The following is a 23,661-nucleotide window of genomic DNA, read 5'->3' as shown; positions in this document are numbered from 1 at the left end:
TATTTTCATGGCATATTTGGAAGACAGGTTTTCCCCTCTGTCTCCTTCGGTTGCCTTAAGCCCAGCGTTACCATCTCATTCAAGGGATGATAATGCTTGTGTTCACTTGTTGCATTAGATGTTTGCACCAAGGGTATTTATGAACGTTCTAGCTGATTTTAAACACAAACTTTAGTGCCTGTTACCTTCACATTGAAAGCAATTGAGTCACCATAGCAGGGAAGGAGAGGTTCAGCAGGTAAAGTGACACTCAGTCAAGAAGGTGCTTGTTGGCTAGTAAAGTACAGGGGATGACAGCTGGTCTGACAAAGTGACATTTGCAGTTCCAGAGAAGTGAGACTTTCTTAATTTAACTGGAGAAGTGTCAAGATCATCTGCTGAGTAAGTTAGAAGTAAGTATCAGATGGAAAGAAAGTTTCAAGAGCAAAAATTAAACCTGCTCAGAGCCCCTAGAAAGGAGATTATAGACATTGGTGTGGAGGAAAGGTTTTCCTCTGACAAGTGCAGCCTGCAACACATGACACACAGGGAGACAGTATCCCTGACATGTCAGGAGAGCAGGATACTGAATAAAAAGGACCTTTTATATTTTCTTTTGTAAGCAGGCTGCTTAATGCCTTAAAACCTTCTTATGCCTTAAAACCCCTTTGTTACTGTGTTGTCTGTTTTGGATGCTGTAAATAAATACTCCCACGTGGATTTTCCTTTAACCCAGCTGGAGTTAAAATACTTGGTTAAAAACAAGATGTTCCTTGCCGAAGGCTGCCGCAGCCCTAATAGGCAACGAGGGAGGTGGTCTCTTAGGGGTGAGGAGGGGAAGTCACCTCTTCCCACAGTGAGGGATCGCTGCTGAGGCTGGTGAGCATACCTGAATCTCAGTGGTCCTGAGGGAATTTGTCAGTGGTGCACTTGAGTCATGCTGTGTTTTTATTCCTCTCTGAAAGAGTGAACCTCCGTGTAAGGGTGAGGTTATCTTTCTCCGCTTCTTCCTTTGTTCATGAGCAACTCTTGGTTTGCTAGGGATGGAAGTAGTTTACCGGCAATCGTGTCAGAGCATTTGTTAGCATCATACTCCCACTTTTAAGTCATAAAGCAGCAAAAGGAATTATTGCTGCCATCTCTTAAACAAGGCTACAAAGGCATAGATGTAATAACGCACACCCCTAAGTATTTACCCGGTTCTTTTCACATTCCTCTTTTTGTTTTCCCAGGCGAAAAGCAGCACTCCCTAGCAACCATTTTAGGGCTGAGGGCACGATAAAAGCAAGCTTGACAAATGAAAGTGAGATGCTGCAGCATGTGGGACCGGCGGAGCAGCCCTGTGGAATTATCAGACCCACGCTGTGAACAGCCACACTGGGCTGCATTCCTGGGGGTCACAGGGATGGGAAAAATGCAAGCAGCCACCTAAGCTAGCAAGCAGGAGGTGCTCAGGAGACAGGATCCTGCATCTTGACAACTCTGAACCCTTTCCTGGAGTTAAGCCCTATACCCTTTCTATTTTTGAAAAAAAAAAAAAAAAAAAAAAGAAGTGGTGAATATTAGGCCTTCTTTTTAACAGGAGAGGAGAAGTGAAAGTCCCAGTTTTAAATGCTGACCAAGTGGGCAGAGCACCTACCTGGGCTGCAGAAGGCTCAGATTCAGATCCCACCTTTGCCAGAGGAGATCTGACCATCAGTGTGTGATGAACAGACTAATCACCAGGATGTGGGATATCTAAGACAGTGCTCTTTCCAGATGTGGGGCTGGCTCAGCAGTATCATCTAATGGCTCAGAGAGAAGTGTGGGCCTGCTGTGCCAGCTGTGTAGTCCTGCCCTCTTCTCCATGCCAGCTCTGATGGCTTCCTGACCACACAGCACACTGCTATGATGCACTAACCAGATGTTCACCCTGGTTCTGTTGGTTTCATTTTTCCTGGATGGGGAGAAAAGAGGAGGACAAAGGTGCTAAAGAGCAGGACTTCCTTCCTTGAGCACCAATGACTGACGACTTACAGTCCTGCCCTGTTAAAGCTGCTCAGCATCTCATGGAACTGTAAAATATTCCCCGAGCTTGAGAAAGACTATTTAGCCCATAATAGAGATGCTTATCTAAGAAAGATGAGACATGGACTTTCTTCTCTGGCCATGTATTTCCCACTGTAATTATTTTTCATTTGAAATCATACTGAGCTCATTTCAGTTGTATACCTGTCCTAAGCAGTAAGGCTGGGATTCTGCAGTCTGAGAGAAGTGGGGAATTGGCTAGGTCTCTCAATCAGAGAAATGGAGGTTTGATTGTGTTTTGATTCACATTGTATAATCTTCAGTTCATAAGTAAATTAGGAAAGCTGAATGTTCCCTTCCAAACTCAATAACACATACAATTTTCAGGGACTTCAGCAAATGTCCTGGTTACCTGCCTCTGGCGTGGCTCCCTGTATCGCTTATGAGTACTGAGCTGGATAACTGGAACTCTTCATATTCTCATCTGTCGCTTTGTGCTGCAATGGGTTCTGCTTGCAACAAATGCCACTGAAACAAATCAGCCCCTGGAGGAGATGCACAGGAAAATAATGAGGCGAGGTAGGTGTCAAGTGTCTAGCCAAGAAGGTTTTACTACCAATCCCCACTAAATAAAGTGTCAAACCTGTCAGTGTGACCATCAGGCAGAGAAGTTAAAAGGTAACAAAGCAATCAGTGTAGCTGAATTTTAGGTATATCTTCCAGTTCTTATCAAAAGTGGTTGTCATCATTCTTGGGATTCTTTATAACAAAAAATAAAGAGGCTTTATAAATGCTGGAATTTTTCTCCAGAGGTTTTTCAGTGCTACTGAATACTTGCTGTTGCCTTTATCCATTAGTGCCAGTAGAGGCTGTGCGTTTGGGAACCATATTCTGTCCATCCCCCCATGCACTATTTAGAGACGTAAGGAGTGATTCAGAGCATCCACTGTCTGGGACCTATGGTTGTGGCTTATTAGACAGGCAATGACTAGAATAATTTCAGTGTCCATGTCAGGTATCCCTCACAGGATGTTTGAACTCAGCCCTAGATGTCTTTGGTAACTTTGAAATCCTTACAGGATATGAAATTTGTCACATTTTTGGAGGGGAAAGAAATTTTTTTCCAAGTCTTACCAAATACAGATACGATAGAACTACAAAGGGACATCTTTTACTGTCTGGTCACAGAGTCCAAAAGTATTAATATGCGCAAGTGTAATAAATACTACCAAGTTACTTTACTCTGAAGATGGTGACTGAGGTTATTGAGAGTTTGGTCCTCTTGATTACAGTTATCCTGTTTCGTATACTTACTGGACTTATTCCCACCAAGTTTGTCCAAAATGACATGGTACTGCCTGGATATTTCCCTTTTCTCTCGACCACAGCTGCCTGTTCTCCATCAGGACACAGTCCTGTTGTATTATTAAATCAATGCTTATTCTATTTCCTCATTGTTTGTTCTGTTTCTTTTAAGGTTCTGCAGTTGAAAAAAATAATACTTCATTAGCGCTGGCATTAAGGGGAAATTGCCAGATCTAAAATTATCAGTTATTGAAGCAGTATAAACTCTCCTCCTTCAGGACATTTATGTTGGGTTTGAGCAAATAATTTTCTCTATAACAGCCAAATTTAGGATTATGGGAATTTCCTTTTGAAGCAGCTTGCTTTGGCTACTGTTGGAAACAAAACAGATGACAGTTCTCATGCAACATAGGAAAGTTTGTGTTCCTTACCAAAAAGACCTCAGCCTCCAAAATAAACATTTGCCAAGGAAGCTTAGGGACTCTGTGTATCTCTGCACTTGCTTCACTACAGTTTATCATATATAAAACTATGCATGAAGTACATACAATCATAGAATAGTTTGGGTTGGAAGGGACCTTTAAAGGTCATCTAGTCCAACCCCCCTGCAGTAAGCAGGGAAACCTTCAACTAGATCAGGTTGTTCAGAGCCCCGTCCAACCTGACCTTGAATGTTTCTAGGGATGGGGCATCTACCACCTCTCAGGGCAACCTGTGCCAGTGTTTCACCACCCTCAGTGTAAAAAATTTCTTCCTTATATCCAGTCTAAATCTACCTTCTTTTAGTTTAAAACCATTACCCCTTGTCCTATTGTAACAGGCCCTGCTACTAATTTGCCCCATCTTTCTCAGAAGCCACATTTAAGTACTGAAGGGTTGCAATAAGGTCTCCCCAGCGCCTTCTCTTCTCCAGGCTGAACAACCCCAACTCTCTCAGCCTGTCCTCACAGGAGAAGTGTTTCAGCCCTCGGATCATTTCTGTGGCCCTCCTTTGGACCTGTTCCAACAGGTCCATGTCCTTGTGCTGAGGGCTCCAGAGCTGGACACAGGACTCCAGGTGGGGTCTCACCAGAATGAAATAGAGGAGCAGAATCACCTCCCTGGACCTGCTGGCCACGCTTCTTCTGATGCAGTCCAGGATACGGTTGGCCTTCTGGCTGTGAGCCCACATTGTTGGCTCATGTCCAGCTTTTCCTCCACCAGTACCCCCAAATCCTTCTCTGCAGGGCTGCTCTCAACCTGTTCACCCCCCATCCTGTACTGATACTGGGGGTTGCCCCAACCCAGGTGCAGGACCTTGCACTTGGCCTTATTGAACCTCATGAGGTTCAACATGGTCCCACTTCTCCAGCTTGTCCAGGTCCCTCTGGATGGCATCTCAGGCATCTCGGCTGTACCACTCAGCTTGGTATCATCAGCAAACTTGCTGAGGGTGCACTCGATCCCACTGTCTATGTCATTTATGAAGATATTAAACAGTACTGGTCCCAGTGTGGACCCCTGGGGGACACCACTCATCACCAGCCTCCATCTGGACATTGAACCATTGACCACTACCCTCTCAATGCCACCATCCAAACAGTTCCTCATCCACCGAACAGTCCACCCATCAAACCCATATGTCTCCAATTTAGAGAGAAGGATGCTGGGGGGGACCATGCCAAAGGCCTTACAGAAGTCCAGATAGCTGACATCCTTATCTTTTCCCTTATCCATGATGGAGTCATCTACATAGTAGGTTTCATTCATATTTGATGGTGAGACATCAGCTGAATTTGCCTGTATATTTAGGTTTAAAATATGTGTTAAAAATACAGACAGTCTGGAGTATAATAGAGTCAAGTTCTGTTTATTTTTGGTAAGGTGACTCCAAATCTTATTAGGACCTGGGAAAACGTCATCAGTTCCTGAGGCAGTCACAATAACGATAGCTTTATCAGCACTCATTCACCATTTTAAAGAACAAAGGTTAATAAACAGGAGATAGAATATTTATTCTAATATGGGTCCCTGAGGTACTAAGTCATCTTTAATGAGAAATGAGGTAATTACCAGTTCTGTCACCTTTCATCTCTCAAATACACTTGAAACTATTTAATATGAGGCCTGTGCTGTTCAATGGAAAATAAAGACTTAGAAATTATTGTAAAGTACTGCAATATCACTACGTTAATGTAAAGGAAGTGAAGCCTGAATATTGAAGTATATATTTAAAAGTGATGTGAACATTTTTCTTAAATCAAAATTGGATGAGATGTCAGGGCAAAAAGATACATCAGTTGTCCTGGTATGTCACCACCCTAATCATTACAGACTACTCAGCTCTTCAAATCAGAGGTATTTTGGGTTTGAAATGGAAAACAGTGAAAGAATTAGACTGTGACAAATTGAGGAAGGATGACTTTCTAAATTTGCATCATCTGCCTTACATCCAGAAATCTCATGGAGAGTGATATGAGATCAGCTAGGATGAAAAAAAAATCACAAAGGTAATGCGCATGAAGAAAGAACAAGGAACAGCTGCTACAATTAAAGAAAATACACATGGTCAGAGTTCTCGAAGGCTGGAAGCCTCATTTTCTTTTGCTTTGCTGCATTGGCTGAATCAAAGGTTCCTGAAGAGGATTTAGCTGCTTGTCCCTTTTTGCAATGTCAGAGCGGTTGAAAGAAGACATGATGTAGATGAGAACCACGTTCTGTAGAATTAGGTTACAGAAAGATAATTACACAAACAGCCTTCCTCCACATGCTGCACAGTGCAGGCAGGATTTAAATTATTCAAGTTACACAGGGCAAAATAAATAGTGACTCTCAGGTTCACTGGTGGGCCAGGGACATGGCCTTCTGGAGGACAGTTTCCAGGAGTGCTGCTTGGAGAAACCCAAGCAGCAGCGAGGGATGGGTTTGCTGGCAATTGGCTGCTCCCTGCAGCAGAGCTGGGAGTGGGGCTCTGGGCTGGACCCAGCTTTGGCTGCGGTCATGGGCTTGCCCTGGAGGTGAGGCAGGTCGGACGGATGAAGACGACACAAAACTTGGGGGAGTGGCTGGTATGCAAGATGTTTGTTCTGCCATTTGGAGGGACCTGGGCAAGCTGGAGAAATGAGCTGACAGAAATCTCATGAAGTTCAACACAGGGAAGTGCAAAGTCCTGCCCCTGGGGAGGAACAACCCCAGGCACCAGGATAGGCTGGGGCTGCCCAGCTGGAAAGCAGCTTGGCAGAAAAGAGCTTGTGGGTCCTAGTGTTGACACCCAGTTGACTCTGAGTTGACCATGAGCCAGCAATGTGCCCTGGCCACCGAGGCGGCTAATGGTGTCCTGGGCTGCATTAGGAAGGGTGTTGCCAGCAGGTGGAGGGAGGTGATCCTTCCCCTTTACTCAGCACTGGTGAGGCCACACCTTCAGTGTGTGTCCAGTTCTGGGCTCCCCAGCACAAGAAAGAGATGGAGCTACTGGAGAGAATCCAGAAAAGGGCATGAAGATGATGAAAGGACCAGAGCATCTCACAGAGCTGGGACTCTTCAGTCTGGAGAAGAGAAGGCTCAGGAGAATCATACCAGTGTATATAAATACCTGCAGGGAGGGTGCAAAGAGGACAGAGCCAGGCTCTTTTCAGAGGTGCCCGGTGACAGCACAAGAGGTGACGGGCACAAGCTGAAACACAGAAGGTTCTGTCTGAACATCAGGACATACCTCTTTACTGTGAGGGTGACCGAGCACTGGCACAGGTTGCCCAGGGTGGTTGTAGAGGTATTCAGAAGCTGCCTGGACACAGTCCTGGGCAACTGGTTCTAGGATGAGATGACCCCCAGAGGTGCCTTCCAGCCACAACCACTCTGTGATTCTGTGAGGACAGCACATTACTGTTAGAGTATCAGCATTATCGGCATTTACCTTCCAGGCAAAGCCAGGAGAACTGTCCTGGTTTTCACTGGGATAGAGTTAATTTTCTTCATAGTAGCTTTTAAGGTCCTATGTTTTGGTAATGTGGAGACGTTTTAGTTGTTGCTAAGTAGTTCTTATACTAGACAAGGACTTTTTTGTCTTCTCATGCTCTGATGGGTGCACAAGAGTCAGGAGGGGACACAGCCGGGACAGCTGAGCCCAACTGACCAATGGGATATCCCACACCATATGACATCATGCTCAGCATATAAAGTTGGGGGAAGAAGAAGGAAGGGGTGGACATTTGGAGTGATGGTGTTTGTCTTCAAGTAACTGTTACATGTGATGGAGCCCTGCTTTCCTGGGGATGGCTGAACACCTGCCTGCCTGTGGGAAGCAGTGAATGAATTCCTTGTTTTGCTTTCCTTGTATATGTGGCTTTTGCTTTACCTGTTAAACTGTCTTTATTTCAACCCACGAGTTTTCTCACTTTTACTTTTCCAATTGTCTCCCCCATCCCACTACGGGGGAGTGAGTGAGTGGTTGAGGGGTGCTTAGTTGCCAGCTGGGGTTAAACCACAACAAGAACTGTTCACCCTGAAGACATTATACTCAACAGGATAAATCCTTTGTGGCTGTGTTTGCTCAGACTAAAATGCCAAGGGCAGAGAGGCCCGAAGCTGGTTGTAGAGGCAAGGGTGTTGGTGGGATGGCCAGCAGGTGCAGAGGGCTGAAGAGAGGGGGGAAGAAACAGGACAAATAATATCCAGATGAGGAAGGGCTGACTTCAAATGGCTGTTTGGCTGAAGATTTGGGGAAAAGGCAGCTAGCAGGCTTCTGTCTTTGGAAGAGGAGTAAACATGACTATGACAAGAAGCTGTGAAAATGTCTTGGGTGACAACAGCAGAGGAAAGGTCTGGCGGTCCTGCTGTAGCCTGTCACTGTTCTGCACTGCCCCTTTTGCAAAGGCATAATGGGGATTGGTGGCTTTCCCGGCCCTCATGTCTACACTTGGCCCCAGGGAAGGAGAGTTGCAAAGGGAGCCATGGGGACAGAGAGCACTCTGAAAATTCAGATGTACATTCACAAAGAAGTTGTGTGCATTTCCACCCTCCCTTGCTTTTCTCCATGTAAACATTTATTTAGCTTTAAAAAATCACTGGCAAATGGCTGATGATGGTGTTCTCAGGTTATAGTTGCTAAACCAGCTCCAGGCTTGGTTCATTACAAAGTAATGATGGCTTTGCATCTTCTTGCTTGCTATTCAATAATTGTCCTCTTGAATGAAAATGCCTATTGACCTGAACAAAATATAATTGTGTATCCCTTCAACTTTCAATTTTTTATAAACATTTCTCCGTTGAACTGGCTTTCTCTAATAATGATTGTATTTGTTGTAGATTTTTCTGGTAGCATAACAGTATGGAAATAGACATTTGTACTAATCCTTTCCGCTTCAGTTCCAATATGCAATAGTCATTTTTACATCAACTGCCACCATCTAGCTTTCCCTTCAGTGTAAATGTAAAAAAGCTCTTCACTATCACTAGTGCAAATTATGTGTGTCCCAGCCTCTCTGTGTCACAACTTCTCAGTAGCTCTAAACAGGGATAAATAGCATCTCCCTTCCTCTGCAGGTGCTGAGGCATCTGCAATGGGTTGGCACCTGGTCTCATCCATGAAGACAATTTTCAGAAGTGCTAGCACTGGTAAATCCACTTAAAGACTTGGAGAACTTGCAGACTCTAATAAGTGTATTCACTTTTATTTCTTATTTGAAGGTTTGGAAAGCTTCCAAACCATGGTAAGTTCGGGAACGTATTGCTCCTTCCCTCCTCATGGTGCACTAGCTAAGGAGTAATTGGAGAATTCACTTCCAGGTGGCCAGGGAAAAGTCAGAGCAAACTCTCAGCTAACTTCCTGATTTGATACCTTCTCCATACTGAAAGATCAGCAGGTTTATTTAAAACTACACAATATAATTCTGCACAACTAACTACTGGTATGAGTGGCTTTGATCCCTTACGAAAACTGCATATAGCACTTCTGAGTGTAATTTGATGTGGTAGGTTTATTACCTTAATAGGCAGGAGAAAGTTTTCAAGACCACTCCGTGCAAAATTAGCTGTTTTGTTACATTTAATTAATTCAGGTTCATGTGATTTTAGTGCAGCGTAAACAGCTAGGTGTCGAGAAATGTAGAACATAAAAATAAAATGAATATAACTTTTTTCTCCAAACTCAATGATTTCAGTTGTGTTTAAAGACTAGAAATAGCTTCTGCTAAGAACAACAAGTTACTAACTAAGCTAACAGCACAGCATAGGGTCAAAATATTTTTTAAAATGTGCAGTATGGTCACTTGGTGCAGGAACTTAAATATTTAGTTTAAAATTCCAGCATATGCTGTTCCACATGAAAGGCCACTGTAAACAGTCCCAATGACTGCTAATTGATTTAAACCTCAGAACTCAGTAGGAAATCACAGATGTTAACTGCTCAGCGATGCACTAAAACTTCCTGAGTTTCTCACAAAAGATTCATTGTAATTGCAAGATATCTTTTTGAGGCCTGGGGATTATATAAATCTGTTCCAGTGAGAGCTCTTCCACAGAAAGCATTGATGTTAGGCTTGTAAGGCTGTTGTTAAGGAAAATAACTTTATATTTGTTTTGGGACTTTCATCCTGTAGAAGACTGAAGAAAAAATCTAATGTTTTTGTACTGCAAAGAAGAGAGAAACTCCCTCTTTTTTGGACTCCCATGAAGGATTTCAGAACCATTTAAAAAGAAAGCTGGCCATTTTCTTAAAAAGGTGTGGCAGAGAGACTTGAAAAAATCCAGTCAGCAGAAAATAGGTCTCCTGAACTGATATGCAACAGTGAAGCTTAAGCTATAGGAGAGAGAATATAGGGAAAATGTTCCAGAAGTCTTTGATTAAAAAAGCATAAAGGTTGTCTATAGACTATCTGGCAGCCTGAAGTTAAACAATGGACATAAGTGCATAAACAGAATGCAATAACCACTTAAAGGTAAATGAAGACAAGCTTCAGCAACCAAATTACTTCTAGAATTAAAATGACCCTGTTCCCCTCCTCATCCGTAGAAACTACCTACAGATGCTATCTGCTGGCTAATCTTCATCTTCATTTCCTTTTCTGTGGCAGTTATGATGATGTTCTCTCTAGCAGAAGTATTTTTCTGAAAGTTAAAGAAACTCTTTTTTTCTAAAAATCACAAAGCTCGTAATAGAAATTCTTTAATATCATTAGGAATTCAGTAATATCCCAAGCTGATGGTGAATCTCACAGCAAGATGAAGTGTTGCAGATCAGCTACTGGCAGGTTTCCCAGCAGGTGAGTCAGGAGCTCAGCTTGTTTGGTTTAAAGCCCGAGGGCATCTCTGGGCTGCAGATTATTTTTTGCTGGGGATCTGGGACCTCAAGGGTTGGTGGCTTTGGCACAGTGCAGACTAAGAGCAATAGCTTGCTGAAGAAAGTGAGTTGGATAAAAGTGTGAATTAGAAATCAAGAAAATTGGGATCTGCTATGTGACTGCCTCTGCGCGCTATTTGTAAAATAAAGCATTACTCGTCCCCTGTGAAGCCTTCTGAAATCCCATTAGAAAGGGCTGTACGTCAGGAACATGGTGCTTGCAGTGCTGCTGGGGGTCGCAGGCATGGCTCCCAGCCCAGAAGATGACAAAGGGAGAATACCTTTCCTAGAGAATTCTCTTTGAGACAGTAATACCAGTGCAAAATGAATGAAAATGGCCAGCGCTCTGCAGCTGAGGTTATGTTTATGACAGTTCAAGCCAGTATGTCTGACAGAGGTATCTGTCCCTGAGTGCAGTGGCCAAAAATGTATGCCTTAGCAGGCAGAACAACCTTGTGAAAAATGCACTCTGGCCTTGGCTGAAGAGGGAACTGACCAGTAATGCTGCCAGGATTGGGGGATCTTCTCTGCCTACCACTACCTGCCAGCCCATTCCAGGGTACAAAGCTTACCTTGCCTCTCCTTCCCAGCCCAGCCTCCCCAAAACCCAATGAGACAGTAACAAAATATCAGTTAGTGATCATCTTCCTAGACCTACAGGGTCACATAGGTTGGAGAGAACTTTTGGTGTTATCCAGCTCCAAGGTGCCACTCGAGACTGGGCCAACATCTACCAGGTCCTGCAGCCTGGCTGGGGGACAGCCTTAGTAGAGTGGGAGCACAGGCAAGGGCCGTTAGCGATGTCAGTGTCCTCCTCTAGCTTGCTCCTCACCATTTGCTCCTTCTTGTCAAGTCTGCTAGTGTTTTGGGCAAGGCTCCCGGTTTCCTCTGCATCCTTTGCCAAAGGTGTTGCCTGGACTGGAAGACTTCCTTAGCCTCCATCTGTACTGTGCTCCAGTATTGGTATATGTTTTATATTGTGTCCATCTTATATTATAGTTTTAGGTAGATAAACTGAAAGAGGTCCATTCTGTGTATTGTCTTCCTATCCATCCTTTTAAAAATACATATGAGAAAACAAAGATGGACAATATTTACTCTGGGAATAACTACTTGAGAATCAGAAGTAACATATTTCCCCTTGTTGTTATGAGTGCATTTTGGAAATGTTATCCTGCTGTTCATTTAATGAGATTGTGCTGGGGAAAAAAGCAGGATGCAGGCGTGGCGAATGTGTCTAGCAAATCTTTAAATGTCTGAGTGGTGACGATAGTGTGAGCATGGGTTTATTGCTCTGCATTTTAGAAATACATTTTAAAAACTTCTAATTTGGCTAGGCATTTGTTTGCATACAGGCAGTTCTGCCTCTCGTTTCTGTGATTTTATTGCAACTGTAATAGAGATTTTGGAAATCAAATGCATTCCACTATATTTCAAGGCTCTGCCGATGATACTGTGTGATATCTGATTTATGAACAGAACGCACTATTTGCCCCACCTTCTGTGTACCTGAAAGAAAAGTACAATAAATTGAGGTTAATATATCCACTTCTTGTACATCTGGGTGGCTATAAGGAGACGAAGGTTTCAGTCTCATAGGTGTTTCTCCACTCACCTTATGTAAGCTTGAAACATCTTATTGTTGGGGTTTTTTTTCACCTTTACTTCTCCAGTCTCGTGCTGGATGCTGCTAATGGGATGGTAGATTTATTGGCCATTGAGTCTTCCTTGAGATTGTTCTAACTGTGTTTTAGTCTTTTGAACTTGTCTATCAAGTTCACCTGGACAGGGTGCTGGGCCATCTTGTCTAGACTGCGCTCTTCCTAGAAAGGTTGGATTAGATGATCCCTGAGGTCCCTTCCAACCTATGATTCTGTGTGATCATTCCTGCCTTCTTCAAATTAAACAGCAGATGAGAAGGGAGGAGTTACCCTCTCCTCCACTAACTGGCTAGTGTCATTACACCACTCTCTTTAGGACTGCCTGCCAGTCCTAGAATCTATTTTTTTTAGAAAATGACTTTTCAGTCAGTATCTTTTCACTAACTGGAGGTATTAATCTTAGGAGCAACTCAGATCCCATTATTTTTATGTTATATGTCAATTTTAATTAGCAAGTGGTGTCTGAGGTCAGATTTTGCCCCTCCCCTTCACCAGCCCCCACTGTCTGCATCAGAGGTATTGAGATGGTCTCTATGGAAAATCCTCGGCATTCTGGATTTAAATTGTTGTATGAGGGGGGAAGGCTTTTGTTCTCTATCCTTGCCAGCCTCCTCTGGAAGCAGCAATACTTGATGCTGACCAGCACCCTGGAGGTGGCTCTTTTCTCGATATATTTTTGGTTGTCAGACAGTACCAGCTATAATTTTATTAGCCATTTCACCTTAAGTCAAATTCTGATTACCTGATTGGAATATTATTGTGCCATTTCTGAAATGGTTATTTTTATCAAATAATTTTTAAGCACTGGAAGTAGAGCTGAACAAGCTGCAAAGAGAATGTGATGTTGCTAAGAACTTAAGAAGGGTGTTGATGAAAGATAATGTCTCATAGAAAACTGGATAGACTGAAAAATAACCTTGCTACATCTGGATACTGTCTTTGTCATGGCATTAGATAGCTATTACAAACTGTCTGCTGTCTTTCCTGCTGTGAAACAAGAGGTGAGGGAAATACATTTTTAGCCATTTTTACATTTCATTAACAAACGGTCTTACTTGAAAATGCAGTTCTCTAGATCTTGGCGGTAATGCCTGTTGACAGGAGCATAAGTCTCGTCTCAGTGATTTGTGGGGCTGGATATTAAACCTGCAAAATCCTAAATGTACCTGGCCATGTACTGTAAGATGAGAGTGCTGGTAATGTTATTGGTCAAAATACCTTCCCTGAGACCAATACAATTCCATGGTCATGTAGCAAACTGCAGCCTCCTACCATCAGACTTGTTTATTGTCTTCCAGATGAGCCCCATACTCAAGAAAAAGTAATATCTAGCTTATTTTCAAGCTGCTGTAGCTCCTTAGGCCTCACAACAATAAAGAAATACTATTCTCAACCCAAAGAATAATCTTAATCTACCCTTAAGATACCAGCAACTGAAAGTAATCAGGTAAATGTTATTATACGCCATTTCTTCTTCCAAATTACTTGTGAAGAATGCAGTTATTGCAAGCAGGGAGTGCCCGGCATTCATGTCCCCTGGTGTATGACCCTCAGTGGGCCAGTGCCATGCCCTGGGTGCTGCTGCCTGCTGCTGGGGGGGACGTGACATGCAAGGAGCACACCCACAGATGCTGCTCTTCTGAAGATGTTTCTAATATTAGATTTGTGTTATTTATCTCTGCTCTCCCTAGAGCCAGGAAAAAAAACTACTGAAAGAAGCCAACAAGGAAAGTAAGGCAAAATATGAAGAACTGACTTGTGTTTGTTGTTAAAGAACATTGTGAAATGCTTGCTGTGCAACTCTAGATCATCCGCAGAAGAGTTATGAAAATCACACTGGCATGAGCATTGTGCAGCGTTTATGTCTCTGTTTCACTCTTAAAATGAGCAAATTGGGGTTATAGAGAAATATATGTGATTCTGAGGCATTCTGCTAACTGAATTTCTCCCCAAATGTGTAAAAGTATAATGGCATAGACCCCTCAGGCAAACTTGCATCATCCAGTGATGAACAGGCCAAGGAAAGTTCAGATACGTGCAACCAATACAAAAGCCGAAGTCCAAGAAAGGCCACTGAAAGCAGGAATGGTGTTTACTTAAAACACTATGATTAAACATTAAAAGTTATGTTTTAGGCTCAGGTATCTGCAGCAGGTTCCCTTGTTGCCACCAGCCCTGCGTCAGCACACTGCCACATCAAACAGTATGCTCAAGCAAGCATGCAATGAAACCACGATGGAGACTTGCAAGACCTCAACCTGAGCTGTGTGGTTCAGTGCTTCCAGCCTTGAGGCCGCAGTGTGAGGATGCGGGGGACGTCATGGCTCATGTTTCTGTCCAGGCTATTAAGTCCCTGCTGTTGTTGCTGGTTACATACAGACAGGGCTGCATGCAGTACTGATACTGCATAAAATACATCAGAAGTCTTGGTTGTGCTAGTGCTAATATATCAGAAACCTCCTTAACTTTTGATTAAGCTTTGGTTGGTGTTGATGTAATTAGGCTGGAGTCAACAAACAACGCCCTCTCTAAAAAGTTCAGGCATGAGTGAATTAACATTTCTGGGACTGTGGAGGGACTTGTTTGGACTTTGGGTAAAAGGCTGCAGTTGAATGGCATGGTAAGTCTGGCTGCAGGGCTCCTGATACTGGACCCAAAATGATGCAGTAAATTGACGTGGTATGAACTCCTCCTGTGGTTTCAGATTTGTTCCAGAAAACTTGGATGGGCTGACTTTGTACTGAGAAGCTTTACACAAGATCAGGTTTCAGATGTCCTCTGCGGCCAGTGCTCCTAGTTGCATAAAGCTGAAATAAATTCCCTGCTCGTTGTGGAGGTTATTCAACAGAAATATGACCATCTGCCTGTGCCTGCTCTAGATCATATTTGTAGTGCTGAGTAACCCGATAGCACATTGATAAACACTAGTGATCACAGGACTGTGGTCTCAGAGGTACGAGCCTGAGATTAAAAAACATCTTGAAATGGTTAAGTTTTTCCCTATAGTAGCTTTACTACTTATTATTTCAGATATTCACTTGCAAAAAGGCAGGGGGTCAGGGGGGAGCATTAAAAACTAAAGGGAAGGAGTCAACCCAGCTTTCTGCTGCATGATCATTTTGTATATTTGTGAGAAGATGATGCCTTGTACCTTCCTCTCTTCTCCCTAATACAGAGCAAAATCATTAAGACTCTGCTAATAAAGTCCATTTGGGTTGCCTGTGCAATCTCCTGTGCATTTAACAAAGGACTAAATTAAATCAAGTGTCCGTTGGTTAGCTGACCAATGTCAACTGGAATCAAAAGGAAGCAATGGTGTTCTGCCCAAAAGCAACTAGGGATTTTAATTCATTGCTGAAAGTGCAGTATTTTACAGTGCTTTTTTATCTGTCCTCTACCAAAGGCGTCTTTAACAAGAGCTGTACAGACACTTGTCACAGTCCTGCTGTCTGTTACCTACCTCTAATTCTTACAAGGCACTGAAATTTATAATGCTACATTAAGCTTGATTCATTATCACTCTTCTTAGTTCACTCACAGCAGTCCTGTTTGTGTCAACAAAACTTCATGAAAAGCACTGCTTGTTATCCCGAGGGGGACTGATAGCTGTGTTCCTTGTACCACAGCCCTGTTTTTCTGAATAAGATTTTATCTACAGCTATTCCAGGGTTTTTTTCTGTTCCTTTATGCTGATTTAAGTTTAAAATTGTAATAAGAACTTTTCAGTAGCTTTTTCTGGTAGCGTTGTTACTAGGACAAAGATAAAATATTCGTAGGGCTTTTTCTAATGAGTATTTCAAGTTTGCAAATCTTTATGACGTGTTTTACCTAGTGCCAAGGGGAAGAAAAGGAACACCAGACAACGTGATGTTGCAAAGCTCGGTCTAATTTAGCTGGCCAACCAAGGGACAGGCTCTGCCAGAAACAGCTTTTCACCTACTCAGACACCCCCATCAACTGAGATCTGCCCCTCTAATCTCTCCAATGAGTTAGTGATGCTCGTTCCAGCTGGTCCCACAGGGGGATTTGGGCAGTGGCTTGGCTCCAGTGTGTAATGGTGCCAGCTCAGATGCTATGTGGCGTCAGACATCTGTGTGACAGCCCTGCCCTCATCACCAGCCCTGAGGATCATTACAGCCATGTGTCAGCACTGGTCACCAGTCCCTCTGGCCATGATGGCATCCCGCTACTCCTCTCTGATGGTTTCAGGTATGGTCTCCCATGAGGCATTGGTACTCAGCTCACATAATGCTCACGCCATGGTTTGCATTGCCCTGTTGTCTGCAGCTCACCATGCTCAGCGCATTTGCACCATGCCCAGTTCTTGGCCCAGGTGATGCCATGATACTCCCACGTCACCTAAAATTGTGGAGAGGAACTTCCTGCAGTTAAGCTTTGCATCTTTTGGGGATCTGGGCCTAAATCTTTTGATTAAATACAGAACTGATGAAACATATATATATATACGTATATATATATAACAACAGACCAGACCCGAAAACTCACTAATGCGGAAGAGAAGTAACTCTTTTTTTTTGTTCTTTCTGACACATTGCCATTTAGTTTCCCTTGTCTCAGTTGCAGGGCCTCCTTCTGCTTGACTGGGTAAGTGCAAGGGTCTCACAGTTTCTGGGGCAGGGACCCATACTGCAGCTACCACCCTGGAAAGATGGTGGCTCAGTTGTCCAGGTGGATGCCAGGGCATGGCTGGCCACCTGGGTCCCCATGGGCATGTCACTGGCATCCACAGAAAGTACTTCTAAACTCAGAAGCTTGTGATGGCCAGCCCTGGGAGTCCAAAAATCTGGTCTCTCTGTTGACCTAAAAGAGAAAGAACATGAATTATGTTTATGTAAAAAAATAAAAAAAGGTGAAACACATGAGAAAGGTCTTCAGAAACAAATTCATTTTCTCTAGTGAGTTTGAGGGGCTGCAAATGATAATTGTCCGCTATTTAGGAACAATAATTTAAAGCAGAGTGAAATAAAGGGAGTGATATTCCCAAAGTGATAACTTATAAGGGCTTGTAATCATTGTAATTAAATGTATATTAGAAATCTATAACTACATTATGAAGCTGATTTAAAATGACAGTTACTTTCTTGCATCATGTACCTCTTTCTAACTATGAGTTGTATTTGTCAAAGTTGAATTAACAATGTTTGTATTAAAATGTACTCAGTGTATGCTTGCTGCACAAACCTGTCAGGTTTGGAAATGACATGCTTTTCAGAATACCTCCAGACCTTAAAAGGACACTGGGGCTTCTGAGTCAGGAAAATACCGAGCGAATTCATATATTACATTGTAAAAATCTGTGGCTGCAAGATTGTCCACAGCAGAAGCAGATAAAGAAATACAAATTTTAGATATCCCTGTGTGCCTGCATATTAAAGAGCAACTTTCTGAGTTTCAGAGCAAGGGTGATAAAGTTCCCTTCAAGAAGTTGTTGCTGCCACATTGCACACTTCCTTCAAAATTTTATTGCATAGCAAAGCCTTGTTTCTCTTAATGAGATTCCTAACCAATTGCAGAGTAGTCTATTGAATTAAAACCTACAATTTTTTAGAACTAAGGACCCTAAACTGGAGAGCTGGGAGCCCGGATCCCCAAGAACAGCAACAGTCCCTGAAAGTGCAGCAGTAGAATTTCTTGATTGTGAAAACTAGTCTTAAATCTTCCAATAAATGGTTCCCATTAGCAGCTGTTCAACGGTTAATTACGTCTCACTGTAGGTTTCTCCTGTTTCTCTGTGTGTGTGTGTGTGTGTGTGTGTGTGTGTATGAGGACTTGCCTTCCTCCTCGCTTCTGAGATACCAGGAGAAGATCTGGGAGGACAGTAAGATAGATAACGTTGCCCAACCTGTGCCCTGTGTCTCACCTGTGTGTGTCCCCTGGCACCTGGCTAGTTGGATGTGGAGGAGAAGTTACATTCCATGAGCACCCCAAGAGCCAAATTAGTCCTCATACCTCAAATGTCTCAAATGTATTGCCAAATTCACATCTGTTGTAACAGCTGATTACACTGCTAAGGAGCCTAGTCCGTCCCTTACTCTGTCTTTTGTGATGTGCTCTAAATTGTCTTCTTTTGCCTGAAAATAGAAGATGTATTTCAAATGTGAATTTGGAATGAGGGTACTTTTTGGACTTGCAACTTTTAATTGCTCAAAGTGTGGTACTATGCTGTGTGATGGGAAAAGAATGGCCTCTGTCTTATGTAAGTCCAAATTTTTTGAAATGCTTGGATCAGAAGGAACGTGCTGGGTTAAAACCTGCTGTGTGTTAGTTGGAAATACGGGCTAGTTTAGTGGTCTGAGGAAAAAAAGCTAAGTAAGAATAATGTGGCGCGCTTCTGGAGGCCTTCCAGAAGCTGGCAGAGAGAAAACTGGATCAGTATTTCATCTGTGAAAATGAAAAAGGTTTCTAATCACTAATGCCCAAATCCTCCTCAAGTGCTTTGCTTAATAACAACTGTGTTAAAACACATTTAAAAGGTTGCCAACATGCTTGACTGAAGTGGAATAAGAGGAGAGCAGAGGTCAGGCAGGGCTTCAGTCTTGTTTCTGAAATTTTGGGCTTGATGGAAAGTCTCTTAGGTCTGAGAGATTTAGAACACAAACACCCAAACAAAATCTTTTTGCAGAGGCTTAGCTATGGCTAACAGCCAAACTCCCAACCAGCTGCTCACTTCACCCCCTCCAGTGGGATGGGGGAAGAAAATAGGGAAAAAATATGAACAAGGGAGCTCATGGGTTGAGATAAGGATGGGAGGTTGCCTACCAATTACTGCTTTGGGCAAAGGAGACTCGACTTGGGGAAAATTAGTTTTAATTAGCTGCCAATTAAAATAGATTAGAGTAGTTAGAAACAAAGCAAGAAACATTAAAACACCACCTTTCCTGCCCCCTTTTCCATGCTCAGCTTCACTTCTTCACTACTAATCCCCTACCCTGCAAGCTGTGCTGGGGGGTATGGAATGGGGGCTTGCAGTCTGTCCATAATCGCTCCTCTCTGCTGCTCCTTCCTCCAGCTGGAAATGTCTGTGCCTGGCGTGGGGCAGCCACTGGCCATTTCTAACAGGGGCCAACCCTGAAGCCCCCCAAACCTTGACTCCTGCACCCAATGTAACTCCTTTGCAGTGAAAGGGCAACTTTTGTGCTTTATTGAACTGAGACCAAGGCCAGAAGTCAGCGCTGGTTTTGGTCTCTTATCTCATGCTGGATGGTCACCCAGAAAACTAATGGAAACCCTTGGAAAATGGAAGGCTCGCTATGCATGGTTAGATAAGAAGTGGTGCGTGGTTAGATAAGATCAGAAATGCCAGCAAATTGCTGATGTCTTACTTCCTGACAGGGGAAAACCATTAGTGATGAAACACAAATGAAGATGCCAGTGGAGATGAAAGAAATGTAAACATGAATATAAGCAAGCCAGCAAGGGCAAGGGTGAAGGTGCAGTGCAGTTAGAAAATGGGAATTTCAAGTGAGAAATGGGGCAAAGAAGAACTTTTGTGGTTGCCTTATTTCAACTAGCCTGCATATGCCGTCATAATGTGCTGACATTTCTGAACAGCATTTTGCCAGATAGTTGCATATTGCAAGTACTAAGTATATTTACCCCAATTACATAATTATGTACGATTATACAAGTCAAATAACTGCATTAGAATTGACAAAATTCTATATATGTGCTCTCTTTCTAATGTAATGCTATCAGAGTAACCTAAACACCCACTGAAATACAGAAATAGGCACGTATGGGAATATTTTCCTTCATGTATCCATATGCTTCTATATTTAAATGACTGCTAATTATGTATATGTATGTAATTTCTTTATTGCTGTGAACAAACAGGAAGAGCTCTGTTCATTTTTCAGGGAAAAAAGAAGAAAAAAGCCGTCAAAGTGAAGTGTTTATAGTATTTTCATACAGATGAATAAAGAAAACATTAGTAAGCATCTGTCAAGAATTATATTTGATGTTTCTCATTTAAACTTGTAATTTTAAAATATGAAGATTCCTAGAGATGCAATGGTACAGGTATGACCTAATGCTCTTTTCACTCTTTCCACCATTTCAGTGCAAATGTTGACTGTACCGAGGGCACAGGTGGCTCTGAAGACACACAGCCCTTCCTCTCTCTTTGGGGAGAAGTTTTAATAAAATCTGGATAAATCTGGGGATGGATGAGGAGTGGGATGAGGAGTGGGATCAGGGAGAGAACTGCTTTCCTTCCCTTTTCTAAGACTTTTTTGTGAAACAAATCTGTGTTCTTGCTCTTTGGGACTGGGCCTAAGAACAAGTCCAGAGAGGGTCCTTTCGAGTTGTCCAGTTTTTTGCTCTCCTGCAACAGAAGGGGAGGCAGCAGACACTGCGGAGAGCAAGACCTGTGGCCCCTGTGGTAAGGTAGGGAGCAGGATGCCCTCTGCTCCTGCTGGAGATGGATGAAGAGCAGTACCCAGGTAGGCACACGCTGCAATGGGAAAGGCAGCACGTGACTTCCAGGCAAGCCGGTGAGGTTAAGACAATGCCTTGGAGGTGCCTGTCCCATGCTGTGGAGGGCAGGGCACCCACTTCAGGTCACAGGTGTCCTGTCTGAATGAGGCATTTGGAATTTGACCCAGAGCAGATGAGCCTGATGCCGAGCCAGTCCATAAAACACCGAAACCGTCCTTATCGCAGTCACTCCAAAGTGGTTTGTTGGTGAAAACAAGCTTGGAAAATGTATAACAGCAGAGGAAAGGAAAAAGATGAAGGGAGAAATGTGCCCTCTGCACTTGCTGGATTTGATCAGAGCGGATGCAGCTGGTGGAGCAGCAGCAAGTGGTCACTGAGAAGGCAGAAATTAACGCAGCAAGCCTTCCCAACTGACACCGACATGAAACGAGCAGGGAAGACTGGTAACGCCGCCTAACAAGAAGTACCTTTTACCCCATTACATGTTTAAAGACTGAGCTGCTAAAAATATACATTTCCATGTCTTCAAAATTCAAGGCAAAATCAATTCAGATATCAGTTTAGTGAGGTTGATTATTAACATGGACATCAATATTTTTTTGAACTTTAACAGTTAAAGCATAATCTAAAATGTCTTTAATTTCCTCTTAAATAGCTTGCATGCAGTAACATGTATTACTAATTATATACTCTGTGTGGAGAAGTTTTTTTTCAAAACACCTTGGTGTGATAGCAAAACCACAGGTCTTAAGAGCTGCATAAAGTGTTTGTTACAGTCTTTCCTGTTTATCACAACGGAGAGAAAATCAGAAGCAGAAATCGAGGAATGATGAGATCAGCTGGAGAGTCTGCGAGCAAGTGGGACAGTCAAAGGTGTTATGCACAGCACAAGAGCAAGGCCATTTGCTTGCCTCCATTTTCACCAGAAGATGCTGGAAAGTGGCTTGCTCAGTCTTTTTCCTTATGGAAAGAAGAACTGACTCACTGTTAGAGATTAAAGATGCCAAGAGATGTGCTCGTCAAACTACTGAATTTGACATACACTTTCTGTCCATTTTCTATATTGTGCTAATCCAAGCTCTAAAAGTCTTCCTAGCAAGTTGGTAGACTTGAATATTACACCCCAGGGTACTGCAAATGCTGAATATTTGTTCATTTAAAAAGAAAGCCCAAACAGAAAACAGAAATAGTAGTGGCTTTGGCAATTATGGATCGGTAATTCTTTCTTTAGGAAATTACAAAAAATGTTTGAAACAATGAGAAATTTCATGGATTGCTCACATGTCACTTTTTAAACAAAAAATTTCCTATGTAAAGTAGGAGAGTGCCAGCTCTCAAAGGAGGACTTTCAAAAGGCCTGAGACAGAGCCACATACCAAGCGAGGCATGCAGAAGAACAGTGCACAGTCTTGCATGCCTCTACCAGCCAACTTCCCTTTAAACACAGAATTAGTGCAATAAGTTGGTGGGGAGTGCAGGATAGGGAGGATGATGCTGTCCTGCCATCCTGCCTTTCTGTGCAAGGCCACACCCACGTATCAGTGCTTTTCCTCCTTTACATATTGCTCCAAGAGAGTGATAAGGACAGACACCAGCAGTGCAAATTTATGAGCATTTCTGCATGGGGGAAGATGAAGGCATCTCTGAGGAGTCATTCAAAGAGTCTGAACAAGTGCTGAGCCAGCACCTTGATCCAGATACCTTACCCTCTCCTTGATACTAACTGCAGAAACAGAGTTACCTTTAATAACTGGGTCTTAAGAACTTTTTTTTTGTGTGGCAGAAAAGATTTAATAGATGTTATCTTGACTATTTCAAGAAAATAAAAGGGACCTATCTTTTTTTAAATGCTGTGTGTCCTGAGTTTACTTTCACATATATGATCAAAGTACTGTAAATAAAGACACTTCTAATAGTGGATCAAAGGAAGAACAGAATAATTCTGCTTCACAACCATTTATTATCTCCATAATTAAATCAAGGCTGTGGATAGAAGTTTGTTGAAAAAGACATCTTTTGGGGATGTGCAGTTAGAAAGCGATATAAAATAACCCCAAACCTAAGTACAATCCTGTCTCTTGTTTAGGAGATGGCTGATTAAATCTTGCTCTAAAAATCTTCTTTTTTCCTAGGTCAGTCTGATGACTTTGACTAAATGTATTTCAAACTTTTTAAGGTCATTGTGAAAGAAACCAATGGAAAACTAAGGCTTAGGTTTTCTTTGCCGATGTCCACAACATGAGCTGTTCTGTTTGCCACCATCACCTCTGTACGTCTCCTCTATACTCCTACCTATACGTATCTACTATTGCAATAATGTGAGAGAGAGGAAACCAGTTTCAGTAAAACCACCTCTATCATAGCGCGTATACAACACCCCCCCCAAAAAAAAGAGAAAAATGAAAGATTCCCCCTCCAACACCTGGAAAATCTTAAGAAATTTCCACGTTTAAAATTACTCTGCTTGGAGAATTGCATGATAACAGCCAAATTTCACTTATCAGGCAATATTTATTCACTTTCTGTTTTGAAGACTTGTTCATGTTGATGCGTGTTATCAAATCATTGCCATGCTTTAATCCCATTAGTGCATGTGAGCTCTCATAGCTGAAGGACACTTACTTTAGTTTCTGCAACATGTAGACATGGCTCATAAGGGAGGGTGACTTGCCTGATCTTTGCAAAGAGCATCAAGATGCCTGGATGGAGCTGGTGGGGTGCAGAGGAGAGAAGGGCAAGGGAGCCTCTGCTGGTGGAGCAGCTCCTAGAAGTGTTTCCCCTGATCACAAAATTCTCATTCTCTGCCCAAAGAAGATGCAGTCAATTCAAAGCAGATTAGATAAGTAATCTTTGCGGTTTTGTTAAAATAGAACATCCCCTAATTTTGCAAAAAACATGTTTCTTATAAATCTTTTACAAAGATTCCTTGGGTTTTAT

General features: G+C 42.7%; 1 long non-coding RNA gene across 10 annotated transcripts in view; it reads left to right on the top strand.

Annotated features, from left to right (window-relative positions):
* The window catches only part of LOC142054509 (uncharacterized), a 31,883-nt gene extending 9,334 nt beyond the window's left edge, over positions 1–22,549 (top strand). For 4 of the 10 annotated variants that reach the window (XR_012659554.1, XR_012659553.1, XR_012659562.1 and 1 more), the window contains one exon: positions 1,212–3,198. This is a non-coding gene — a long non-coding RNA (uncharacterized LOC142054509). Of the gene's footprint in view, positions 1–1,211; positions 3,199–4,300; positions 6,182–8,811; positions 17,968–20,347 lie in introns of those variants that run through there. The other 6 variants (XR_012659558.1, XR_012659556.1, XR_012659557.1 and 3 more) reach the window with 6 other exon arrangements.
* Positions 22,550–23,661: the final 1,112 nt, after the last annotated feature.

This window comes from Phalacrocorax aristotelis, chromosome 3 (assembly GCF_949628215.1).
Source record: "Phalacrocorax aristotelis chromosome 3, bGulAri2.1, whole genome shotgun sequence".
In the NCBI taxonomy this organism is placed as follows: domain Eukaryota; kingdom Metazoa; phylum Chordata; class Aves; order Suliformes; family Phalacrocoracidae; genus Phalacrocorax; species Phalacrocorax aristotelis.
This window is presented reverse-complemented; position numbering and strand designations above follow the sequence as displayed.